The 27,008-nt window shown below is 36.3% G+C and overlaps 1 long non-coding RNA gene across 1 annotated transcript in view; it reads left to right on the top strand.

The window, feature by feature from the left end:
* The window catches only part of LOC130579608 (uncharacterized), a 192,587-nt gene that overhangs the window by 108,222 nt on the left and 57,357 nt on the right, over nucleotides 1–27,008 (top strand). The window lies entirely within an intron of this gene.

Raw genomic sequence — 27,008 nt, 5'->3', positions numbered from 1 at the left:
TTTTTTTTTTTTTTTTTTTTTTTTTTTTTTTTCTGTTTTAAAAGGCTCATTCTTGCAAATTCCATAGTTTGAAATGCATTTTTTTCATACTGGACCTGTACTGACACTGGAAATGTATCAAAAAAGAACAGTGAAGGAATTGGATGACCTAGAATTAATCTCTGTTAAAGCCAGATTGGGCCAGATGGTGATCAAGCTGCCCAAGTTGTTTGGATAGCTCTGCTCTGKGTGGATGTGCATTGTACTTGAATTATCCTTTGGACATGGGTTGGGGTGCATCACGTTAGGAGTACAAATGCATCTCTCTAGTATGTGATTGTAAAGGGTGGTAAAAAGTGACAATATCCYGAGGGGAATACATATTAAAATGTAATTGTATTCACTTGGAATTTAATTAGTCTCAGATTATCCTTCTTGCTTTGTGGATAATGTTTTGATTAGATAGAAGATTGATTTTGCATGGAATACTTCCTGGCTCCTAACAAAGTTATGCTCCAAGTGCTATCRTCTACAGTTTTGGGGAAAGTAGAATTCAGTTTTCCCATACTAATTGCAATGTCACATTCAAATGCTMAGATAAATTACAGCCCTCAGATGAGAGCTTTTCTGAGAATCATCTCAATACCTTTAATTATGTGTGGAGTAAAAGGACTGGTTGCAGCCTTTCGTTTTCCTTCATATGCACTGAAGGTAATAGACATGAGTTGTAAAAGAACACAATTTTGTTTGCTTTACAAATGAACAAACAGAAATGCATGCAGGATTTATTTAAGTCAGAGGGATAGAAACTTGTGTGTTATTCCTCATTCTTTTCCAAAATTGTCATCAAACTTCACTGGGAATTAGACATAAGAAAGCAGCAGAGAATGTACCCTATAGCCATGTCAGTAATCCCAGTTTTCCAACTTCAAATTCTATTCACTTACTGCAGCTTTTGAAAAATAATTTTGAATTCCCCCCCCCATTACTGTATTATGATGAGCATATTTCCGTTTACAGAATGAGTCAGATTTGGGGTCTTTTTTTCCACAGTCTGAATTTTTGCTTGCCTTATCAACAAACTTGACAAACAAAGCTGATAAAAATACATTTTTGATTTGATTTAGGACCGATTGTATCCTTACATGAGACCTTTCAACCTAAAATGCTGCACTTTTTTAATTAATATGTACATGAACAAAGGTAAAGGTTGCAGATAGATGAGCATCTGTTTTACCAACTCCAAAATCTTTGCACAGTTAAAAATATTCTTAGTGTAATGAATACACAATATAATGTCCTTCCTGAGGCTTGGTTTCATGTGGTATAAGGTGTGTAGCCCCAACTCACTGTCTTGCCTGCAGATTTTCAACCTCTTACTGAGTTCCATGCAGTGACAAAAAAGGGCAGATACCAGATGGATAATGAGATCCAGATTATGGATACCAGATGTGCAATACCTGTATTCCACTGCTCAACAAAATTACCACTGGAGATGTAAATAGATAAAAGAAGTCTGAGTGCTTTTAAAAGCAAACAGTTTACAAAAACAGCCAGCAGCTTGGAAAGGTTCCACATAAGGTCCTGACTACTAAACCAGAATGATGTAATGGTCTCTATCGCCTACAAGAGCTCTCACAATAGCAAAAAAACAGAAAAATCAATACCCTTGTTTGGTATAGACAAAGCTTGAAATATTTCATTTCAGCGAGCAGAGTTAGATTTTTAGTTAAAGAAAACTGGCTATTTCTCATGCCAAGACTAAATAAGTCTTCTTTGTTTGTTTATGCTTCATGAAAAGGATTAAGGACCCTAAACCAGGTAGTTTAGCTCAGGTGCAAGTGGTACAAAGGAGTCACAAATCTGGGCTAATATTGTACATAAGTCCAGAATAGATTTCACAGATTCGAATGGCTGAAGAAAGGGGAGATTCACAGATAAATAATAATAATGTGATTAATACCTTTGTGACTCTTATTAAGGTTATAAATGCAAGGTGTACTTTACCAATGCTGCAGTGCATGACAGTGCATTTCTAGAGCCTGAATGTGAATTAGTCAGGAGGAGATGTTACAACAGGAAAAATATATGGAAAAGCATCTGTGTGGCATCGATTTATCTTTCTTAATTATGGCTCCATCCCTCCTTCTATTTTCCTTCTTATTAAGAAGAGGCTCTAAATGTAAGCTCTTAAACAAAGTACTTGTTTCCCTGGTGAGATCTCTGCTATGGACTAGACACATTCATTTTGTACATACCAATCTTATCTACTCATAATGTAAATCAATAGTGTGTGCATTTGCAGACTTGTGAGGCCAGGAGTGTTGTCATTTTGTTGTTCAAGGAAAAAAAGAACAAATATAGAAAGAAAGAAGGCAAGAAAGAARGAAAGAATGGAAGAAGAGACCTGCAGCCCTCTGCAGTGTGAAAGTTTCCAGTAAAAAAGATAAAATTTTTTTACTCTTTCTCCTTGTCAGCCAGAGAAGCTCCTGTATGTTCAGAGTAATGTGCATATTTTTCTTAGAGAGCGAGAAATGAGTGACTGAAAAGGTTCTTCTTGAGCAAGGGAGCCCAGCAATKCTTCTGACAGTGATAGGAGCTGGTCTGCCAGGGCAGGAGCTGATCTGAGATATGGCTGTGCTCTAATTACTCTAGTGCCATGCTCTGCCAGAGTATTTGCTGAATTCCTTCCTTTCCTTTCTGTAACCTACACAAGATGAATTATTTGAAGGGGGCTGAGCTAAAATCTCTGTGTTGTCTGTAACATGAAATGCTCAATGTCAAATAGGGAAACTGTTGAGGTTGTAGAAGCAATCCAAGTTCTTCACTGAAGCACAATGTATAACAGGCCCACCTCAGCCTTGGTGAAGGGACAGTCTTTATTCCATGCATTTTGCTCTCAGCTATCTCAGGAATTTTGGGATGCAGAGCTCAGGCAGCCGCCGTAGCCACGTGGCTCCATTGTCACTCTGCTGCGTTTGCCACCCAACAGGACCCAGCCCTTTGTCAGAGTTTTCCTGCATTGACAGCCATGTTTTGCATGTGTATAATAACGATTTTGTGTTAGCCATCGACCTTGGCTCCCTTGGTGAGTGTCCACAGATTTGGGTCATTCACTCCTCGGGGCTGCAGTCTGCGGCTCTGACATTTACTGCACGGACACGTAATGAGAAARTCTGGAGGAATATCTGGGTAGGGAGGAAATCTGACACTGAAATATGAAAGGACTAAAAAGTGTCAACTTTCAGCTATGATGACAGAAACTATGCCAGAGTCACCTTCAGAAATCTTGGAAGTTCTGAAGGCTGTGGCCACGTGTGTGCAGGAGGATGTTACAAAGAAATTCAGGGACTGGGTTCAGWAAACATGGAGAACTGAAATGGCATAACAGGAAAACAACATCTGAATATAATCAAAACAGGACAATAAAATTTAGGCAATAAATCAAACCCTCATGACCATTTGAATTTTCTTGTTGTACATTTTATTGTGAGGCAGGTTTGAAGGTCAAATATGTAGTGATAATATATCTGACACAAGAGGGAAAGCACTAYGGTGCCTGTTTGTTTATTGGAGAGGAAAACTCCTACATATAAATTCCAACCTCTTAATTTATTCAGAAGCTATTGGTCTACTCAAGTGACACAGTTTAAACATCTTGTAAATGCAACATGGTAGATTAAAATATTGGACATACATACCAAACAGCATAGAAATAGGAGATTGATTTTTCAGTGCAGTAGCAATATCGATGTAGGGTTAAGGGAACAAGAGTACAGTAAGAATTTATGGAGCAGAGTTATAGATGGAAAAAGCATTTCGTAGACACCTTCTTATGGAAAAGATATATTCATTTCAGCACTGARGATGCTTTCTGCTCCCAGGGAATAAGGAAGAGGTGTCTTCCATTGTGTTAGTAGTAAAAATAAAGATTACAGMAATGTTAGCAAAACACAGGGCTGTAGTGTAGGCACTTTTATAATTATTTGTTTAAAAAAGTTGTTTTTAATTAAYTCAGGATTATGAAGATGCATGAGTGCCACCAGGTGGATGGGCCAGCCAAACCTCCTCACAAGAAGGGTGGCACTTGCAGGTAGAGTTGGTGTATTGSGAGGAGAGTCAGGAATGAGTGGCAAGTACAAAATGCAGTAAAAAAGCACTGAAATTCCCTAAGTGATTTAATTCAAGAGAAAACTGCTCTTCTGCAGAGCTCATAGTCTAAATGAATGAGACAAACTTTCCATCTGGGAGGAGGAGCATTTGTTCCTCGTGCTCTGCTCGCATGGAGCACTGTGATTGAGGAGAGGAGCTGTGCCTGGGGCTGGTGACACTCTGAAATCGGTGACCGCTCACCACCAACCTCTTTCTCTTCCTCTACTGCATGGCAGACTGAARACAGCATTCACACAACCCAGCTGGAGTAGGGAGATAAATAATTTTAGAAATTATGTGGTATCAGTCTGATGGTGTGGACAAGTAGCAGAAATRGATGCTGATTTGCAAGACAGCTCAYAAAAGAAGACAAAGTCATTATTTTAAAATTGAAGGCACTATATGCAGCCTGCTGTTCAGAATTTTGGCCATATGGTCATCTTTCCTGTTTTCCTTCTGTAGAAAAATTAAATATTTTCTTCTTTTCCTAAGCCCAGGAAAATACAGATTTTCTGATATAAACTATGAATTTATTCAGAGCATAAATGAAACTATGTATTTATTTAATTTTACTAAGAATTCACTACTGTTTGAAGTGAAAACATACCTAAGATTTTATAGAAGCTTTTTGTAGTTTTTAAATTATGCAAATCACAATACTTCAGTAGTCATATTTTTCATAGCAAAGTCCAACATTATTTTCAATCTACTGTTCATTAGGATATTACTAGAAGCAGGGAAAAATAGACTTTCAAAATCAGTGGGCATTTGCAGAAATGTTAGGTATTTAAATAAATACCTTTATCTGCCTGCAGGTCAATTATTTTGACTTGAAATATATGGAATTTTTCTGGTTTTTGTCAGAACTGGTTAAGTGAAAAGCAAATATCCAGAATCTCATGCTGTGCTTCTTTGTTATTGGACACTTTCTCTGTAATTCAAGACAGAGCTCTCTCTTTTTTTCCCCCCTCAGCTCTTATTCAGCCAAAATAGARAATACATCCCACATTCTGTGCATGGAATATTAAATGCTGTGTGAGAATGCGTCTCACATACTTGAGAGGAACAACCACTGTGGGTAGATAATTCTCTGGCACTTCTGAAATTTTACAAGGCAATTCAGTAGGCCCGCCCATGAGGAAATAAACAGCAGTAGGACCTAAATATTAAATACATTTAATGAAATGCATGACGTTTCTCCTCATTGAAGAGTTAGATTTGAAGTTCCAATCAATATTTTTAGTTTATTTCTCATTGTGCTATTGTCTTTTAATTTCGACAAGTTATTTAAGGAAGATAAATTAACACTAGTCAAGCAGGTGGAAATGGCAGCATAAAAGACATTGTAAAACTGAAATTATACATGTTACTGCAAAGTCACACAGGCTGTAGGTGCAGCTTTCATTGAACAATAAATTGCCCCCTGAACTTTCCATTTCAGCTGTYGCTCGGGGTTGTTTTCACCAGGTCGTTACACACCAACATGTGCGACCTCTGAGGCAGGCAGAAAAGCACATCTTTGCAATTTAAATGAAGAGTAACCTATTTATAATTTCATTATTATTTCATTACTGCATGACTTCTGCTATTTGTAAATGTCAAATAAAAAAAAAAGAGTGCTTCAATTTAACCTTCCCTGTCATAGCAGAAGAGCTTTATTTCCACTGTCTTTAAGGAAGTACTTCATGTCTCAGAGTAATCTATTAGATTTAGCTCAATARAGAATCATTTTGATGTGAATGGGGTGGGGAAGGATGGCATTTTTCTAATTTCATACACACAGGGCACACAAGCACACAATATTTTTAATTTAGTTTAATCAGTCACTTCAGACATCCAACGGTCTTATTCTTGCTGTTCTCTTTTGAGAGCAGACAGTTCATGCAACGTAGATTGTACTGAGTTCTAGAGAAGGAAAACAGATTTGTGGTGTCTCAACCTGTAATATACATCCATCATCAGTATTTTTTTTTTATAATGGGAGAGTTTTTTGCCATAGAACCATCAACAATGGCAGAAAAATTGTTATAATAATGGAGAGAGTGCTAATTATTCTGACCGTACTGTGAATAAATTACCTTTTTCTACACTTGTGTGCATTTAAACCAAACACAAAACAAAACCTATGGCACATAGAATGCATTTAATATGCTGGTTTCAGGTAGCTTCTGAGTCTTATTCTATATTTAGAGGTCAGCCATCTCCCTTTGGTTTTAGCAGCCGTKGGAGAAGAGCCTCTGGGGATCTCACATCTTCCTTCCTGGTAGTTTTAAGTACTTTGTTGGCTCAGTCTAGGTTTATGAAGCTTTATCTGAACACAGATTTCAGGAAAAGTAATAAATTATTATACCTGTTCTGTTCATTATAATGGACTCACTCTTTTTTGAAATATTAATGTTCAGTTTTGTACTGCCCTACTTTCTTATGCTGAGAGTGTCTTAAAATTATATAATACTTTAAAACAAATGCASTATTTATTTATATTTTTATGATTGCCTTCACTTTTCCACCTTTTGCTGTAACCAGCATCCTTCTACTGTTTTTCTCCCCATTAATAAATTTGTCTCAGATTACCTTTCAGTCTCATAGCACCAAGAAAATAAGGAGCTCTTTGCTCTCATCTATCAGGGAATATATTTCCATGCAAGTCTTCCATCTCCACGAGCTCACTGGTTCTTATTTCTGATTATCCTTGAAGAGGTTTTCAAACTAGAGAGAAATGTTTTCCATTGGACAGTGCTAACTGGATGAAACTGAAGTACTTTGGGGGATCCTGGGTTTTTTGATTGATTTTATGAAGCACTGCTGAAAAAGAGGCGTATTTTTTATTGTTGGCTTAGCTATTCCTTTGTGTAACTGGAGGAAAAAATTAAAGGATAGATTTTCAACTTGTCAAAATAAGACATTTTTACAAGGTCATTTGCATATTCACTGAAATAAAGTTGCTTGGAATTACTAATTTTGTAAAAAGTTTTGTCCTATTCTTCCAATTGTGGGAAGAAAAGAATCAAAATAAGGAAATTTGGCATCAAATGAAAAAAGTAAATTGTTACCAATATGTTAGCTGCATTTAACCCACTTGGTATTTCAGTATTTGAAGATTAATAGAATTCATTTCATTGAACTGTCCTAAAATTATTATAAGTAACTTGTTTCTGGTCAGGTAATCTGGGCAAGCCATCAYCTCAACCTATCCCACATAAACTAAATTATTTTAAGCCTAATTTACAGTGGTGAGGATTTATTTGTGAAAGAGTTAAAGAATTGATAATTCTAAATGAGTGCCACTCACAACACTTTGGAGAAATATTTCACAGCTGATGACGAGTTTTTAAGTAGGCTTACCTGGACATAAGAGAATTACCTACTAGGAAAATATGTCTGAAACCTGATTAAATAGGTTTGGACCTCTTTTTTTTTCTCAGAGTAATGCTATTGTCAAGAAGATAAAAAATTTAAAGGAAATTAGTTTTTAGTGGACTTAGAAATTAATTGGTTAATTCTTTTCTCCCAGTGCACAGTGCTCATCTCCATTTAATTTAAAATAGATTTTGTACTTTCTACTTTCAAAATACTTCATTGTGTTACAGGGTTGGCACGGTATTCATGTAAAACCAGTGAGAGGCTGTTTAGCATTCATCAGCATTGCCCAGTCTGCCACCTCAGCTCCTAACTGAAAATGAAAGCTAGAATTGTCCTGGATAATCAATTATGTTTTCAAGATTTATTTTTGAATGGGAGTTACACTGCACAGGGAGTTAGAGATAGCAGAGGTTGTAATAYAATCTAACTTCAGTCATTTTAAATAGGGAGTGAACAAAGTTGTCAGTGTTTAATTACCTTTAAGGCAGCAGTCTTCTGAAATAACAGTAATAGTTCTTTTGCTAGGACTGCAGCAACGACACCTTTCTGATTTTACATTTTTTGCATGCTTCATTTCTGTAACTGGTGCTCACAGCTGCACAGGAGCAGTAAATCATCATCTGGCTGCAACTGTTTATCATTTTTGGCAGCCCAGCTCCAGCATGTACTAAATAAAGCCCATTTTGGTCATTTGCATTAGGCTGGACCAGCAGAAAGCTTTCTGCATCACTACAAGGCTGTTAATCAGTGACTTTCCCAAGTAGTTCTGAGTGCTAAATGTGAATTTCTAGTAAGTTTTAATGTACAGCCATTTGTTGTCATCTGCCAACATGAGCTGGTGGTGCGAGTGGTGTCTGTCATATTTGAACTTCCTACATCAAGAAGTTAATGTTGTAAAACATTATGGGCCATGTCTCCACGTGGCTGGACCTCTTTGGAATGGTGGTCCTGAGGTGTGGAGGGTATCACAAGTGCAGGAACAGGATCTTTATCCTTGCAGGGGCTGAGGAAGGTCCTCACATCTCTGCTCAGTTTGTGCCTGGGTAGAGAAGGAAGGAAGCAAAGAAAGAACCTTTCTGAAATAGATTTCAAAGACATAACATATATCATTAGAGAACAGAAAAACATCACTTCTTTCTGCAAGTGTTTTTTTTTCCTTGGATCAATGAAAAAGTAGCTTCTAATCTGAAATTTGCAAAATAGTGGAATTCTGAAAGGTGTATTTGAACCAGAACTGAAACTTCTGCTCTTGCCACAGTTATTCTAGATTTCAGTTGAGGAAGACCACATCTGAATGTGCTTTGGTTAACACTCTTGGTTGTATCAAAAATTCTTTTATCTAAAAGTTCAGGTTTTGTTGACCCACTGGGCCTAATTCTAAGTTTATTTGAACCTCTCTCAATCATAACTAAYGTAAGAAATTCAGACATTTCAGAATTCTCTTTGTATTTATGGATATTACTTTAGACCGAAGCAGCACCTTCCCAATCAGTGAAAATATTCATTTATCTGTGGTTTGTTCCAGCCCTTTGATATTAAACAGAATATTTAAAGGAGATGTATTCTGAARTGTAAGCAATTGGTGCAAGAGCATGGAATTCTGGAACACTTAATTTATTTGAGTTTGGAGGGCAGAGACGTGGTTTTGTTCCAGAACCTCGGTGTAATTCGCCTCCTCCCCTGGGGAGCCTTGGTCCAAATAAGAGTTCATGTGTTTGAATCCACTTTGTTTTCAGCATAATTGTCCATTTTTCTAACTCCAAACATAGAAGTTTTTTCCCATAGAAGAAAAGAGAGTCATGTGGTTTGTTTTGAGATAAATTGTTTTCTGTGTATGTCCATGATGTTAGGAATGTGACTTCCTTGATGAAGGAACTGTGTTAAAGGTTCTRTGTGCATTTATATTTCTCTGCTGAAATCAGAGATGTACTCTTGATGCAAAACTAATTGAAGTCAATTCATACCTCTCCTTAAACTTTTGTTGCATGGCATCAGATCCTGGAAGCTATTCTAGTGGAAATAAATCATAATTAGTCAAACCACTAAAAATACTGTGAATTATGCTTACACCAATAATAGATTTTCCAAAATTTACTAAGTTTCTAATTTGTGTCCCTATACGTCTTTAGTTAGAAGAATTCTTTGTTTTTTYCCTGGTGATGTCCTATTCTGCATTGCAAATATCTTTATTTCTCACAACAAATGGTGAATTAAATGTTAGTGACTCAAATCGTATACATTGGCTGGCTGTTGATTGATCATAGCTTTGATTTTTTTAATATAAAAGTGTTCCATGACAGATAATATTTCTGATAAGGTTTTATTTGGTTGGTTTTTAAAGAATAAATAGCTYGGATACTATCATCTGTGCCACTTGCTATCAGCTACCTTCAGTAGCTATTATTTCTTATCAAATCAGGCAGGCATGGGAAGCAAACTGATTAAATTTGGCATGTTGCCCACAAAAAAAAAACAAAAAAAAACAAAAAAACCCAGCATTGCTGCCTAAATCCCTCTATTGCATTTATTCTTTTCAATGTAAAAAAAAAAACAAAAAAACCCAGCATTGCTGCCTAAATCCCTCTATTGCATTTATTCTTTTCAATGTATATATCATTTCATGAAAAATCTTTGCCTGGAGGGTTTGACTCTCTGCATTTCGGATGCAAAATGCAAAGCAAACAACAAAAGCAGCATTTGATGTGCTATTAAATCTTTCCATGGAGGACTGAATCTAATTCCAGTTAGCTTCTAAGGTGGTGCTGAACATTATTTAAACTCAACCTGCGATTTCGTAAGGGCACTGAGAGCTGGAGTTTAGAAGTAACACCAAAATTAGCTTAATAAGTGTCTTGTTTTCCTCTGTCAGGACATCTTTGTGCAAACTTGTGCTCACATTGCAAATGAGTGCTCCCTTTGTGTCCTTGTGTGAGTGACCTTGCAGGCTCAGGAAACAAATGGAGAAGAAATGAGGGAGCATCTGCAACACAAGGATTCTGATTTCCTGAAACACTTAAGCATTTGTTTAATTGTCACTTTCTATAAATGCAGCTAAATTTTAGAGAAGAGATATTTGGCATTAGGGAGCATTTAATAAAATAGAAAGCTCRAATTTGTTTCCCGAAATGCAGCTGGCATCAGTCATGTTATCAAAGATGGCTTTTTTGGTAACTGTTTGCTGTAGTAAATAAAATAAAAATAATAATTCATAGGTTGTCATGTGAAGAAACAAGAAAAATCAGTATTTGATGGTATACTGAATGTCTAAATGCCCTTTTCAGGTTAAATATTTARCATAAGGGTGTAGTGATCTTTACTTAACACAGAACTGTTAAGARGTGTGGCTGCTATGGTAGCAGCTTTAAGGAAAGAAAAAATATATCTAGAAAAGATAACAGGATGCAGAGCATCTGATTTGGTGCAGGTAATTAATTATTTCAGAGAAACTTGAGTAATTCCTTGACTATAAAACTGTTTAGTGAAGGGAGATGAAGGACCAAAGTAGGAGATAACATAATGTTTTGTCCTGTAATATTGTCAAAGCTGGATGTAGCTGTGTTATTAGTATGTTTTTGAAATATAATTTACATAACTAATTGGCTTCAGGTGGCTTTGATATATTAAGGACAGCTCTGAAGAAGGCCCTGTAGAAATCAAGCAGTGGAACTGGATGTGCTTAGAGCTCTGACGTTGTCTTTGGTGGTGGAGAACGGGCAGGCAAAGAGATTTCAGTCTTAAGCTGATTAGAAAATGCTTGAAACAAGAAATAATCTCTGAGCAAGGCAATTCTGTGCTGTGCAGTCAATGCACCCTGTCTGTGTCCAGACAGCTCGTGGGCACATGTGCCCCTGCTGGGAGGGAGTGAATTAGGATGTTAGAATTGGAACTAAAAACTAAAACCTGCTCCTGACTCCCTCCCTCACTCCAGATATTATCACAATACCAAGGTGCATATTCAACAATGGTTTTGTTCCCAGTTACATTTAACAGAAATGCTCTGTAAACCTCAGTTTCCTGAAATTACTCCTCACAACTTATTTTCAAAATTGTTCAAGCTTATAATTACTTTTGTAAAATTATACATTCTATTACTTTCCTCTGTCTCTCTGAGAGGAAAGGAACATTGTCAGAGATACTGTTATGTGCCTGCTGAGAAAAGGAGTTTTCCACAATCTATTTTACTTTATGTGTATAGTAGAAAATGTTCTACCTTCAGTCAGGACAGAGATGCTGCAGAAATGTAGATTTATTGTTGAAGAAAAGGAGGCAAAACCCCCTCCAATGCAGTATTATATGAAATCTACTTTGGTGTTATAGGTTTTGAAATATTACAGATCCTATTGCCAGGCCCCTGAATTACCTCATAGTACAGCATGTTGTTATGACATAATCTTTAAAGTTGTTTTACAGCATYAAAATGCAAAATTACTGAGACACAGCTTGGAACTAGTGCTTGTTTCACTTCCATGGGCGCTGCTGTGGCAGCATAAGTTATATAAAATAGCAAGYACATTGTGGATTGGGAAATCCAGGGGATCCCCTTGAGCTCTGGTGGATCCAGCATTACCTATGGGACAATGGGTGAGCAGGACTGGGGATGGCATTGTCAACTCTGCATTGGACAGCTCTTTGAGAACCTGAGAGTGGGCAGAAGAGCTCCAAATGGTACTTCTGGGAGAGTGCTGCAGTGATAAATACAAATTAATTTGGCTTTTCTCATCACTCTCAGGATAATTTGTCTTAAGAGCCAGAATAAGAATTTGTGTTTCAAACAGGGCTGCTCATGTAAAGTCATAACTATGCAGATTCATTTGTCTTGAAACATGCAAAACAGTCTGTTCCGTAATCTTTAAAAAGCCACTCATTTCTGGAGCAAATGCTTTTAAAGAAAATCCTCTAAATATGCATGAAACAGTTAACAATTTATAAACTTGCCAATTTCTGGACATGCTCCAGCACCTCGGTGTGTTTTTTGAAGTGAGAAGCCAAAAACTGGACACAGCACTCAAGGTGTGGCCTCACCAGTGCCAAGCACAGCAGGACAATCACTGCCCTGGTCCTGCTGGCCACATTATTTTTGATACAAGCCAGGATGCCACTGACCTTCTTGGCCACCTGAGCACACACCAGTTGTGTGTTGTTGAGGTTTTTTATRCTATACCAGAGCATGTAACATTCTAATATTTTATCCTTTGACACTGGTACATATAAAATTCTAGAAAGTTGCAAGCCCCCAAAAAACCCTGGATAGAAAATGTACCCAGTAGAAAAGTTTTATACCAGACTGAAGAAATATTGCCTGCCAGGGAGTATAACAGTAGATGGATCACGGCTATTATATGTTGTTGTAATTAGTATTTTTTTTAGTCTAGGTTAACTCATAGCACAGCTAGAGCAATGCCTGTGAAATCAGTGGCTTTGATTTACTGAAGTTCCCAGCCTAGCCTAGGAATCAGGATTGGGTTTTGGTTTTTTTTGAAGATGTCATAGCATTTTCAAATTATTCATGTAACTATCTAATCTCTTAGCCATTTTTATTTCTAGAAATCAGACATATGATAAGCATAATACCGATATCTCAGATGCATGTTTTGCCATCTTTTGTTGGACATGTCACTGCTTGCTTTGTCAGTAAGGAGAAGGTACTGTGCAATTTCCTTCTGTCACTTATTATGAAATATAAGATTCTCTTAGGGTGACTTTAACTTTTCTCTGTCAGCTTATAACATTCTTCCAAGTTCCAAAAAGATCTTGGTTAATATAAGCTCAGAACTGGACAATTCACTGCTAAATCCCTGTTGAGGCCCTTATTGCAAGCTGATAGTTGGGACACTTTATCACATTAAAAAAGGACTCTTTTGTTATTGGAGCAATATTAAAAATTGAACAAATATTTCCAGAGCTGTATTTTGTCTTGACATCAAACATCATTTGTTGTTACATTAACTCTTCCTATCTGAAATAGTGTGTGGATATCCATACACAGATACATACACATGCATATATATATGTGTGTCTATCTTTTATTTAAGAGATTAAATAAAGTTGTTCCTGTGGGGAAGCAATGTGATGGCCAGCACAGCATGGGCACATGGGCATTGGGAAATGACATTTATCTAAGTGCTGCTGGAAGTAAATTTTTTCATGTCTCAGCCTTTATCCAATTCTAAATGCCAGCAGAACAGATGCTTTTGAMAATGTAATAAGTGCAATAAATTCTAATATTTATAGTGGCGTTGCTTGATGGATAAATCCTGAGCATTTTCAATGCTTGCACTTTGTCCTACAAATTTTTTTCTGGACAATATGGCAAATGACCGTGACTCTGTCTGTTTTTGTTCTGATAACCTGGGCAGTGAACAGCTGTAAGAGTTCTGTRGTGCTTTATCATGATTTTGATGCCCTGAATCCACTCGCAATTAAATGATTGCATTCTGAACATAATTTTCTTTTAACATTTTCAAAATACTATATTAAAGGAAACCAAATTTTTGATAACAATGGAGATTCCTCCTAGGAGTCACAAGCTGATGTGAGAAACTTCTTGCTGTCATCAATATGGGTTTAATTCACAGCATCTGYTGGATGCTGGAATTGGTGTTAGAGAACCACAAACCTGATGAGGAGGGAGTGCAGGATGGGGGAGGTACCTTATGGATGTGCTGAGTGGATGTGAAGAAACTTTACGAGGAAAGGACCTGGTACCCGTTGGGAAAGTGATTCAGGGATAGCCTCAGTGGGGTCCAGGTCAAGGCACGGGGTGCAGATGCTGAATACGCTGTGCTGTGGTGCTGGTGAGCCCTGTCAGCACAGCTATGGTTAGGATTTTACAGCTGTGAACTCCACCCTGTAGTAAACTTGGTGGAGGTGCCCTGGGCAGTCCCTGAACTGTGGCTTTCCAAGGTMCCCCTGCACTGCTCAGTGGGGAGCTGAGGTTGGAACAGGCTCTGCTCATGAGCGAGTTCAGAGGGAAATTTTAGGAATACACTCTTTATGATATCCTAGCAAGCAACAAATGCAAAAATATTTCCTTTCAGTGATGAAGAACTTAACAAGAGAAGAAAGCCATCAGTGGATGTAAAGCACATCTTAGTGGCTTCCTGAAAGGTCCCCTCTAACACACGTGACAAATTTAATGTATTGACATTTATTGAAGAATACACCTTCAAAAGAAATGAGGGTCTGGCTTAATTTCTGTGCTCCCACTTTTTATCTACCCATCAGAAAGGCCATGCATTTCAGGGACAGGCTCAGTAATTCCAATACTTAGATCATGGCAAATTCCCAAGTTTTGATGAAGCTGTCAGTTGTCTGCCTCAGGTATCTAGAAATACTTTCCAGGGGCAAGATTCCAAAGATAATTTTATGCTTGCTCTTTGCCAAAGGCTCAGTATTCCTAAACCAACTGCAGAGTGCATCTATCCTGCAGAAAACTAGTGAATGCAGGCAGTAATTAAACTGCCTATTTAAAATGGTGTCCTGAAGGGGAGAAAGAAAGAAGTTTGGCCTGCATTCACAGAAAGATATRTGCAGTACCAGATTCCAAAATAAGCATCTGTCAAATGAAAGTGATAGAGTTYTTTACTGAAATATTTCTRTTGTCTCTTAAAGCAATGTGTTCTTTTTGTTTGCAGGTTTTYTATAAGCCTCTACTCTTTTCTGCTTGTGCAGGCCTCTGCAGCGAGTTACACATTTTGGTAGCCAATAGCAGTAGCTCTTTCCTAGATAATCAGGAATTTTTAAATAATGTAATGTCATTCAACAAATACATTTTTGCAGTGACTTCACAAACTGGCTATTAATGAGAAATATTGCTGTCATAAAAATAGCAACAAGTTTATCCAATTTTGCAATCCAAACCTGTGGAATGCCATGCTGGATTATCCCCAGGGCTTTGCCTCATCTGCTCTTGTCTCTGAGACTGCAGTAGTACATCAAACATTCTCAAGATGTTGCAGAAAATGTTTGTCAAAAGTTTAAATACTTTATTACAGCAGTAAAGAACAACGCAAATCCATAAAGCAGATCCAAGAGAATGTGCARCAATGGCATTATGTGTTGGATACAGGCACATAATGTTCACACCAGTCCATCCTTCATCAAATAACTGTATTATGTAGCATTAGAAACATTACAGCCTGCCTCTTCATAGTTGTAATTAGCCAAAAGACAGGGTGTTTCTGCCCCTGGGTAATGAGGATGTTCCAGCACACCCACCTAGCAGTGCATTGCATTTTAGAAACACCCTGGTGTTTCCAGCTTATGAACTGCAAGATAACCTGGAATGAATCGTAGTGAAAGAAACCAAAACAAGAATCAAGAAACTGCCCTTTGAAAATGGGATAATTGTGTTGCAGAACATCAATTAAATTAAAGCCAAAASTAATCMAGAAGTTATTTYATTATTTTCAGTCCTCTCCTAACTCGTACTCTGCTGTTCGAAGGGGAAAATGCCCAGAGATTTCTAAATCTCAAACTGTGACTGCACTCTCCCAGATATTCCTCCTGCCTTTTCTAACATTTGGCCTATGATGAAATGCAGTTCATTTCCTGATTTTACAACTTTTGGTTCACCTGGGAAGTAGTGTCACTTTTATATAGCAGTCTATGATTTGGGCAGAGAGTTTACAGTTGTCCCGTCTAAGACACAACATGAACAGGCTGTGATAATTTAGGATTTATTCTTTTCATTACCTTCAGCTACCTGACATAAATACTGGAATTATTTAAGAGAAGACTTGTGTTAGTGTTTTGCTTAAAGGCCCCTTTATCCTTTGTAGGTGTCCCASATCTTATCTTAGAAACTGAAAAAAAATGTGATTATGAAGGAGTTGGCAATTTTGGTCAGTGGCTAGAGTACTGTTCTTTGCAAAGATTTATATCCAAGTATGAGAGAAGAAAATAGCATAAATCAAAGGAGTAGGAGGTGGTGTTGGAAGCTGCAGCTCAGCACTTTGACAGTCAGGTACAGCTCCAGGGTAAAGGGAGAAAAGTCAAGAAAGAGTCAGGAAGAGGTAACAAATTGACATTGATCCAAAAGTGCCTRACACTCCCCAGAAGTCACTGGATTTAGGCACAAGCACATTTGTACTTTGCAAATAAGCTGATGTCATGCTAAAATAAATTATTAATTTTGAGGATTTTTCCATTTCAGAGTTATAAGGAAATAAGAGACTATTTAAAAGCACCTATCAGCTGCGAAATTTCAGCAGCTCTGTATGTATGTATGGCTTTTATGTATGTATGATTTTATTTTTTGTAACTGGATTCAGGTTACATGTAACAGAGAATCTATAAGTTGAAATAGTATAGCAAAATTAAASTGTGGAGTAAGAGTAGGGACTGTGGACTAAGAGTTTTACTGAAATGAGGCAAATACTACACATCCTTACCATTGCTTTATCAGTTTATTGTGAAGGAATGCAAACTCACATCGGCTCTTGAGGAATTGGAGAAGGGTTCACACTCCCCTTCCAACCACAGGTGAATGCCTAAGGCAGATCACTGTGGGATCACAGCTCCCCCATGCTCCCTTTCTGCTGCAGTGAATCCTTAATTCTTATTGACAGTGGAAACTGCTGCCCTGGGAGTGCCCAGTCAGCCCAGAATAGAAATCAGTTTTGCATCAGTTTTCTGCACAGGATTAGTACAAGACATGAAGTACCAAATCTGAATYTGCCATTTCCAGAGTTCTTGGTTATTAATTTCTGAGAGTGCAGTAACAGTCACAAAAGTGATGGCCTTAAGGATGGCAAGGGAGGTKGATGCAGTGAGGAGAATTCTGCCCCTTTGTTGTTGGGATATTAATATTAGTTTAAAGATCTTCTGAAAGGARCCAGGAGCACACAGCTGGATTAATACCCCTTTTAGGAAGTTGCAAGAAGATACCTGTGAAATTTATCTATTGCTACGGACCCAAGCAGAATCATAAACATTCTAGACAACACGAAATAATAGCAAGAAAAATGTACTTTTGAGCCATCAGCCGTGCCACTGCCTGTGGTGTAGAACAAATTCTTTGCTTATTTCTCCTCCCTTGAAATGCACTGCCTCACACTTTGCAAACCTGCTTCAGGGATTCATCACCTCTGCATTAGACATGCACACTGAAATTCCCTGAGAATTGTATAAAGAATCGCAGAACTCATTTGTTAATATTACTGCTCCTTTTAAAACATGTTTAACATTTAAAATGTTGGAGGAACCATTTCTGCCAACATAATTATCATGGTGAACTAGACATGTTACAGACTTTACAGAAATGGACCCAGTGAATTACAGAGGAAAACCATATCCCATATCTATCCAGGCAGTCTCTGTCTCACCTAAGGAGATTGAAATAAAAGACCAGTGATAAAAGGCTGTTAAGAGCCACCGTGGATGTTTCTGAGAAAACTATTAGCTTGTCAAATCAATTTCTTTCCTWGTATTCTGCTCTTAACTAAATGAATTTGATAACATCTACTCTACACCCTCAATTAAACAGAAGTTAAACTGCTTTGTAGAGRAATGAGCTTCTGACTGAAATTCCTCATTGTAACTAAGTTTGAACTCTAAACTCAAAGCAAGAACTAAGGCTGGAGARTGAATTATGCATGTGTTGTGATGATCAAGGGAGCAGGATTTTAACAAAACATAGCTCACTTAACAATCCTGTATAGGGAATTAACTTCCTATATTTACTACCCCCAAAAAAGGCCAAGTGGAGGCAATAAAAGGCATCAACTTAGCTCATTTCTAAGGCAGCTGTTTATTAATGAGTAGATGCTGAAGMAGGGCTCTGCCATAATGCAGTGTTTTATTTGCACTGAGCTCATGTTCATGCAGAGATTTTCACAAGCAGAAGAAATTTCTTCAGTCACTGCAACCTGTGATAGACGAGAATGGGCCAAGATTTTAGGACAACTTCATAAGTAGTGTTTCTTAAAACTTATAAGAATGTTAAGACTGTTCTCTTTTACTTGTATAAAGTTAAACTATTCATGCATCTTTTTAATTTCTAATTTATATTCTGTTTTTTTGAGTTGTTATCTGTATTCAGTCATGGTTTCAATAATGTTAGGTTGTTTCCTTGTTCACATGTTGAGGTCAGCACTGACAAACATGACTTCTGCTTTAGAAAATGCTTCTAAAACTACTCCCAATAAATAAAATTTWAAAAAATAAGAACTCCAATGGCTTTAGAATATTCACAGGTTAGACATGGTGGAAATGGTAACAACTTTCTTTGTATTGTGTGATGAATCAGCCAAGCACTGATTTGGAACATTTGTTTGTCTCAGGGTCAAACGTGATCCAGTATCTATCAGAGGACATCTGCTGCCCTCTATGAAGCCAAAACACCCAGTTCTGCCTGCTCACGTGGCTTGACCATAAGTGCTGCTCACACTGAAAAGCAAACCCAAACYAGCACTCAGTGCAGTTTCTTTTGTACCAGCTCATTCAAAGTCCAAAGTATACCCAAACTTAACTTTAGGTTATTTGGTTACTTTTCCTTGAATAATTTCAAACCRTTTATCAGAAAAGGGTGAAAAAGTAAGCCTGGAGGCTTGTTAATAGCTTCTGAAAATCGTTGACTAAAGCAAGTATGAGGACAATATTGGGTTTTTTCCCTTCCATTTTTTTAATGAGACTGAGCAGCATTCTTTTAGTGACATTGATGAAGTCACCTGTCAGTGCAAATTTAAAAAACATTCAGAATGAAAAGCCTGGTGAGCAGCAGGCAATTTTTTTTTTTTTGAGTAGACAATTTGTCTGCAGTAATTTTAAGGAGCAAAATGTTTTCTCTAATATTGGCAGATTCCTAAGTTTGTTTTTTTTTGTCAAAGAAAAAGAAAGGTCTTGTCACATTACAATTGGCTTTTAATTTATTATGCAAAAAAGAAGTCACATATTTAAAGAGATTAAGAGGGTAATACTGAAAGTAAAAATATGAGCAGCTGAATGGGATAGAATGAAAATGCTGAAATCCTCATACACACACAGATGATACAGTTTCATGTCTTAGAGTTTGCTGAGTTGACAGCTAAAGCACTATTAACATCAATTAAGTGACTCCTGCTGAAGCTGGCTCTGGCAGAACAGTTTAAGCCTTTCTTTGTAAATATTTGATTTTCCTACTGGCTCTGGACTTCATCTCATTGGCAAAGCTCCCTTCTATCTCAGAAGAGCCTGAATTGACTTCTGTTTGCATTTCTTTGGAGATGCATGTTGGATGTCCAAAATCAGCATTGGGGAATTAGAGTAGGTCTGATTTCCAGGAACTGCTCTGTTTTGACTATTTACTTGTCTTCTTACGTTCCAAAGCAAAATCTACCTGTTTAATTTTCATACTTATCATTTCCAATTTCAAGCTCGTGCCACACTAAACTTCACAGTTTATTTTCCTCCATCCTTAGATACATGTCTGTATTTTCTATTAGACYCCAGTTTTTCAAGGTTACAATTTTTCCATTTAATAATTTTTGTCCTCTTTCTATAATAATCATAAAACAGTGGTTTAAACAGAAGGATCCATCTCCAAAATACACTTTTCTTGAAAATTCTTAGAAACCAAAAGGATGTGTTTGCAGAGACACACTGTTGACATTTTGATCTGCCTAGGCATTTCCAATACAACAATGTGGAATGTAAAATCTATCTGATCAGTTAGACTAAAAGAACTAAGTAGGTTGTTTTAATTCCTGAGCTCTCTAAATTAATGTTGGTGAGTGTACTTCCTACTGAAATTTATTGCATGGTGCTTGTCTTCTGTGTCAGTGGGAAGAGTGTGTCATCTCAATTATAGTATTATTTGTGTTAATGTGGCATTTCTATGTGAATGATTTTTCAGAACATGGGATGTACATACTCCAAACTTAGTTCAGAAACACAGTGAGAAAAGAGCCATTTCCTTGTGTTTTAAATACAATTTGGGTTGACTGTAGTTGAATTGAGTACTGATAACATTGGAAAGGAATGGAATAGCAGGAAAATCTCATTTGACTTAACAACTTGTTATTTCATYTCATCAGTACTAACAGGCGTCTAAAAATACATATGGTGACATTTAGAAAAATGTTCACTTTTTATTTGGCTAAGTATTGTTGGCTAGGAGCTACATTTTGATTCTAGTCTGGAAAACATTTCATGGAATGTACTTTTTTCTTGCTGAAGTCTCAATWTTAGGATCTGTTACGTATTTGATGTGCTCTTTGCCATATACTGCTTACTTCTGAAAAGGATGCAAATCTTCATGTGCCACTYGCCCCTGACCTCCTGCAGTCAAGATGCTGTTAATAAACATTGGATCAGTTCAAGTGAASGGCAGACTTCACCAGCCCCGAGCTGTCACAAAAACAAGCAAGTAAATGACCTGTAAATATAAAAAGGAAAAAAGTGAAATGCATAACAATAGTTTCTATGATGTTTGACTGAAAGTGAACAACTCCAGCTAGAATTTCTGAGCTTATCTGATCACAGCATGAAGATGACAAATGTCAGCAAAAATAGGACACGAAATTGTCTTTGTTCTTGACTTGAAAATACATAGCTTTATTTAAGTCAAACCTGCGTTCTGACTCTGTGGGAGCTTGAGTAAATTTTCAGATCATGACATTGACAACATTGATTATATGTGTTGCAAAATCCTAGTACCCCTTGCAACTTAGTTAAAGTTTCTACTTGCTCCTAAAATAGATGAAGAAATGAAATTTCTTTTTTTGCTTCTAATTTCTGGACCAATTGCATTTTTCTCAAAAAACATTTTTGCAGATTTACTTGTGCAAAATAATTAAATTTGAAACTCAGAGCAAATAGTTATTGGTTTGATTGATATTTAAATGATGTAAAGGTATAATCAAATATTCTGAATGAAAAATATTGGTAATAAGTGTTYATTTACTACACAAATCTATATTCAAAGTGTCTGAGTAAACAAAAATTCTGATGGTAAATCCGTGCAAATTTTAGATATTTTGTTGTCTCCTTGGTGACTGGATACCAAACCTATACCCAGAACTGTATATTTACCATCTCCATTCCAAATCATAATGTACAGAATGTCTATAGCATCCTGCTATGTGTGAGTCTATAAAATCCTGTTTACAGGATTCTATAAACAAGGTTTTCTTTCATTGTGTGGGAAGAAATGAGCAATGAAAGCACATTAATCAGGGAAGAAATAATTTTAGTTCCAAGCATTCTCAGAAGCTGAAGGAGGTTGTTAATTGGTTTCACCCAGAGGTCTTGCTGTGGAGTTTTCAGTATTTATGAGATTCACAAGTATCTATGTATTTGAGGGATGTAGAGAGAAATGAAAAAAAATAACCATTTGTCTCAGTAAGAAATCTTTGTCTTAAATTTACAAACAAGCTAAAATTTCCATTAAAAAGAAGGCAGAAATCTCTATAAACAAAATTTTCTAAAGTTTCTGTGTTTGATCTTTCGCTGTTCTAATTCTCATGGGCTTCTTTGGTTGCCTGCACTTTGCACCAGCAGGAGAGTAATGACCTTGATAACCAACCAGCAAAACCCAACTAAGAGACCCATAATTAAGTGATCACCAAGAAGTAGCAGGGCAGCCATATGGCATGAAAGTATTTGACATTAGTGACTGGATTTAATGAATTCTGTCTTCTTGGAGCATAAGCAGCCTAAAATGTATCCCTAAGGCTGTATTCCCAAGAAAAAATAAATCATGCTAATAAAGTAAGCACAGTTGTTAATATAGTGATTGCAATCGTAAACCCACATTAAAAACAACAAAGAGTGCTGATGTAGTATCACCCAGATTATTTTATTTAGCCTGAGTTGCCATGGCAACCATAGGAATCATGAGATCACATTTTAATTAAGAATCTCCCAGTAATTCTGATTGTAACAGTTGTTTGCTTTAAGTACATGGTTTGCATACTCARTGCAGAGGAGGTGGGTAAATGTGCAGGTCACTGGAATTTCAGTATAATTTCGTTTTCCTTTTGTTAGGGTCAATTCAGATTCAACACTACAGGTGATCTCAGTCTTTCATGTTATTGAAATATAAGAGAAAAAGCAAAACCAAATCCTTATCTGGCAGTATTCTAGAAAATCTGGGGAAAGTAAGAAATATTGGTGCATCTTTGAACTGACTGAAATCAGCACACTGTAAGATGGTAACAATACACACTGCATTTTCTTAAATCAGGTGCAGATTTCATGGCTGTTGGATTTATGAGTGACGGCTGTATAAACAGAACTAGAGAACAGGAAGCATGTTAACTGGAAAATGTCCTGTGTTCCTGAGGGCTGAATGTCTGCTTAGGATATTTTGCATTTGAAGAACTCCAAAACCAGTCAGACATTTCAAAGTTGCCGCTGTGTAGTTTAGAGCACAGTTTAGTTGAGATATAAAGCCATTTATAGAAGGAAATAATTCAAAATCAGTTTTGAATTGACAGAACTCAACTCCTTCCTTTTTCCCTGTCATTAAACCAAGCACCTCAAGGTGTTACTCTTTACTCTCTAAGGTTTGGTGGCAGCAGAATGTTCTTTCATTCACACAGATGCTCACTGTTTCAATTGAAATAAATGGTTGACTAAATAAATAATACAAAGATTAAATTATTTTTCTGTGAGGTAGGCTTTTTTTTTTTTTTTTTTTTTTTTTTTTTTTTTATTTTTATTTTATTAAAATTAAATTTTATTTATTTTATTATATTTTTTTTTTTTTTTTTTTTTTTTTTTTTTTTCAGATATTAGCATCTTTTAATCTGTCCTAAACTGAATCTGAAAACTTTAAACAGGAAATCTTAAAATGTAGCCATCAATAATCATGTTGAGGGTAGTAGGGGTGGTTAGAAGTCTATTAATGAAATAAACACACTGGAGGGTTACTTGAAGCTAGAGGGCCATTTATCACAAATATCAGCTTCTACAAAAAATACTTGGGRTGGAAGAAGTTTACATCAGAAAACTTGTAACCACCACTTCTACTCTGGCAGTTTGGAAATTAACACACAAGGCAGAAATCAATTTCATAATTAAGCATAATCTGTAAAAGCTTAAATGTTGTTGAATCAGTTTCCTGAATGTTATTCAGAAATATTTATTTTGGTGTTACAACCTACATTTSTTCCAGTCAACAGGTATATAAATATTTTCATGTCTTCAACCACTTTGATCTTAAGCTGTTTAAAAATTCTGAGATTTCTGACTTGTTGTGACTTCTAATAATTTCTGAAAAAGGTGCGAAATAAACATTTCAAGTCTCATCGACTTATGCAAAAGGATAGAGCAATAATATCCTGTCGTGAGGCAGTTTTGATGAACACATTCAACTGACTTGCTTGTCTTTAAACTGATATGAAGTATTGGCTAACATTTTATGCTTTCAAATGWTTCTGTGTAATAGACTTTCTTGGTCAAGATTGCATTTAAACATGCAATTTTCTATTGCAAGCCAACCATTGTACTCTGTCTGCTTTTAATGTTCACATGGGATGCATGTTGAAGGAGGAAATCGAGAAATAATATTAATATCTATGTCAGACAAGGCTGAAATAGGAAACGAGTGACTGAATGGGCACTGGGTGATTTAGTTCAGTCTCTCTGCTGCGCTGAATGGMGCTGTAATGATGGATACAAACATTTCAAACTGACCTGGTTATGACACTCATGGTGTGCAGTTCCACTGGGATGTAATTGAATATCCTCCTCACAATGCATTAGCTGCTTAATTAATTGCACTAATGACATTGTCCAGCATTTTGCATTTAATGATAGAAGATTTGGTTGAAGTAACAACCATCCTAAAATCTATTAATATAAAAATTAAGTAAGATTACCCCAAGATTCCACCTGCTSTATGATTAACTATAAATATCTATTGCAGATTATAATGAATTCACTCAACTGTAAACAAAGTTTTGAAGAATTTTTATGGTAAATAAACAATCACATATTTCCTGGTTATACTATTATTTAGGTTGAAAATGCTTTTTGTTGGGGTTTTTTTGGTTTTTTTTTTTTTGAGGTAGAATACATTTTATATTCATAGAAGCATAAAAAGGGCATTATAAAAATATTAATAAACATTTTTAGCAACAGAGCTAAGTAGGAACTGCTGAGATCTGAACACCCTTGAAAATACATTTTTTCTTCAGGTGTCTGCACAAGCCCTAAACCTTTATTTTGATTATTTCAAATATAAAGTAAAGCCAACCTGCTATTTTTCTGTTTTACAACAGAAAACTTAAAAAACTCTTATGGTCAGATAAAAGGTTAAATACAGATTAACCTCATCTAGTTTAACAAAAGAGATTGAGGGAAGCATTCAGAAAAATGCTGAACAGGTATTAAAGTTCCATGCTCAGATGATAAATGAAAATGTAACCTGGATGACAAATCTAACATGGATCTGGTGAATGGGGTACAGATACAGTTTGTGTATAAGGTRCAAAATGCTCTTCCAATAAACTTTTAGTAGAATTTTTATGTTAAAATTTGTGCTAGTGCCTAGCAATATTAGTCATTTAACTGTGTGATTAATAATTAAAATAAATAGCTGATTAGCAATTGCATGAAGAATGTAGGAGCGCCCGCATGTATATGAATGTCTATAAAAATAATCTCTGAATCATAAGAAGCTTTTAACATCATTTGGAAATGGTTTGATGATGAAGCAGAGGAAAACAATTTTCCATATGGTRTTTTCTCTCGTGCTCAAAACATTGCCTTCCATATAGAACTGTTTTTTCATCTTTGTGCTACCTTTCTACCACCAGGATGAAAGTATTATCATTAGTGATTTCCTGTAAGTTACATTAGGCACACAAAACTGGTATTAGTGTGCTGCAATTGTTTGATCACCGGCTGCTACAACACATGATGTGGATGAGAAGTAAAATCGTATGAGGTGGAACTTTTTGTGCTGTGCAGTCTCTCAAAATGTGACCAGGAAAGTTCTACAACTTGCCATGTGCAATTCTGTGACACAAGGATTTGATATTGAAATTGTTCTTTTTATTTCTAGGTGTGTTCCATGAGACTGGATTTTTTGTTGTTGTTGCTGTTTTTGTTTTGTTTTGTTTTGTTTTTGTGTTTGTTTTCTCAGATTGCTTCTTCTTTCTGCTCTATTTTTGKTTTTTTTAGGTTTTTTTCTGTCTAATGTGATTTTTCGAAATATCTAAGTCATACCTTTATACTGTGTTAATGGCATTCATTTTGCTTCTGGTTTTATTTATGACTTTTTAAATTGAATGTAGGATTTCCTTCTACACAGTATGTGGAATTTTTAGTTCTCTAACAGATGTATTTTTTCAGTTGAGTTGTGATTTACTTCAGCAATGTTGGTGTGTGTGTGAAATGCAAAAGCTTGCCTGCTTCCTGGTGTATTCGGCTGCTCTGTTATTAACATTACCATATAGTTTTTGACAATCATATAACCATATTTAATATCATTCTTGGATGGTTCTGCACCGTCTGGAATGTCTTTCTCACTGTGTCCTCCCAAGAAGACTCATGCCCAGCTTATTCAAGTTGAGCACATTTCTGCTAGATCTTGCTTGGTCACAAAGGCTGGGATTGCTGGATCCTTGAAGCAGGAATTATGCACTGTTCATCACACCAGAGCAGTCAGCCAGATAAGCACAGAAACAATCCACCATGGTCTTTGTTATTTCTAACAAAACCATTTTGTTTTATTCAAATTAAATTAAACACGTTGGAATAATGTCATAGTTCAGGGAAAGACCATTTAATTACTAGAACTTGGATGTTACTAAACATTTTTAACAATGAAAAACCATTTACACAGTACATATAAAAACCGTATTGTCCTTAGACATTTTACCACTCTCCTGTTTCCTTGCTTTTCTAATGAAGTTAGTACCAATGAAAAATCATTTAAATTTTAATATGAAGAAGTTTCTTCTGCACCTCCAGCTCTTTAGAGTCCATGTGAAATATTTGAGCTGCTCATGTCCATGCACCTTTGACCCTCCCAGTGATAGAAGACCATAACCCAGGCACTGTCCAACGACCTTCAGCTTTATTAGATTGACCAGAAAAACAACTTTATAGGCACCATATATTGTGCCTAGAGGAAAGCGAGCTCTAGTTCTTCATTAATCAAATAAATAGTTTTGTGTGTTTCATGTGACCTAATTTAGGGTAAAGGCATGAATTATCCCACAGGTGTGACATTATTGTGCATAATTTTATTTACAATATCTAACCAGAGGTATATGTTTTCCCAGTGACTATATATACATTTGATTTTTATTATAGAATAGTCAGCATTTGAAATTTCATTTTTGATTATCAATGCAGCAATTTTGCTGAAGGGTAATTATCCTATGCTTCATCATTTCCATTTTGCAATTGTGTTTATTTTATTTTATTTTGTATTTACTCTGGAAAATGAAGCACATGGATACTTTGGAATAAGTAACTAATGTAGATAAGAATATGTTCTAAAGATATTTTTACTATTAAAAGGAAGAAACAGGAAAACACTAAAAGAGGCAACACAATAAGATCATCAGACATTTGCTGCC

This window comes from Malurus melanocephalus, unplaced genomic scaffold (assembly GCF_030028575.1).
Source record: "Malurus melanocephalus ecotype Western Australia unplaced genomic scaffold, MMel_1.1 scaffold_281, whole genome shotgun sequence".
NCBI lineage: Eukaryota > Metazoa > Chordata > Aves > Passeriformes > Maluridae > Malurus > Malurus melanocephalus.
The sequence above is the reverse complement of the archived record's forward strand: the minus strand, read 5'-3'. Positions and strand labels throughout refer to the sequence as shown.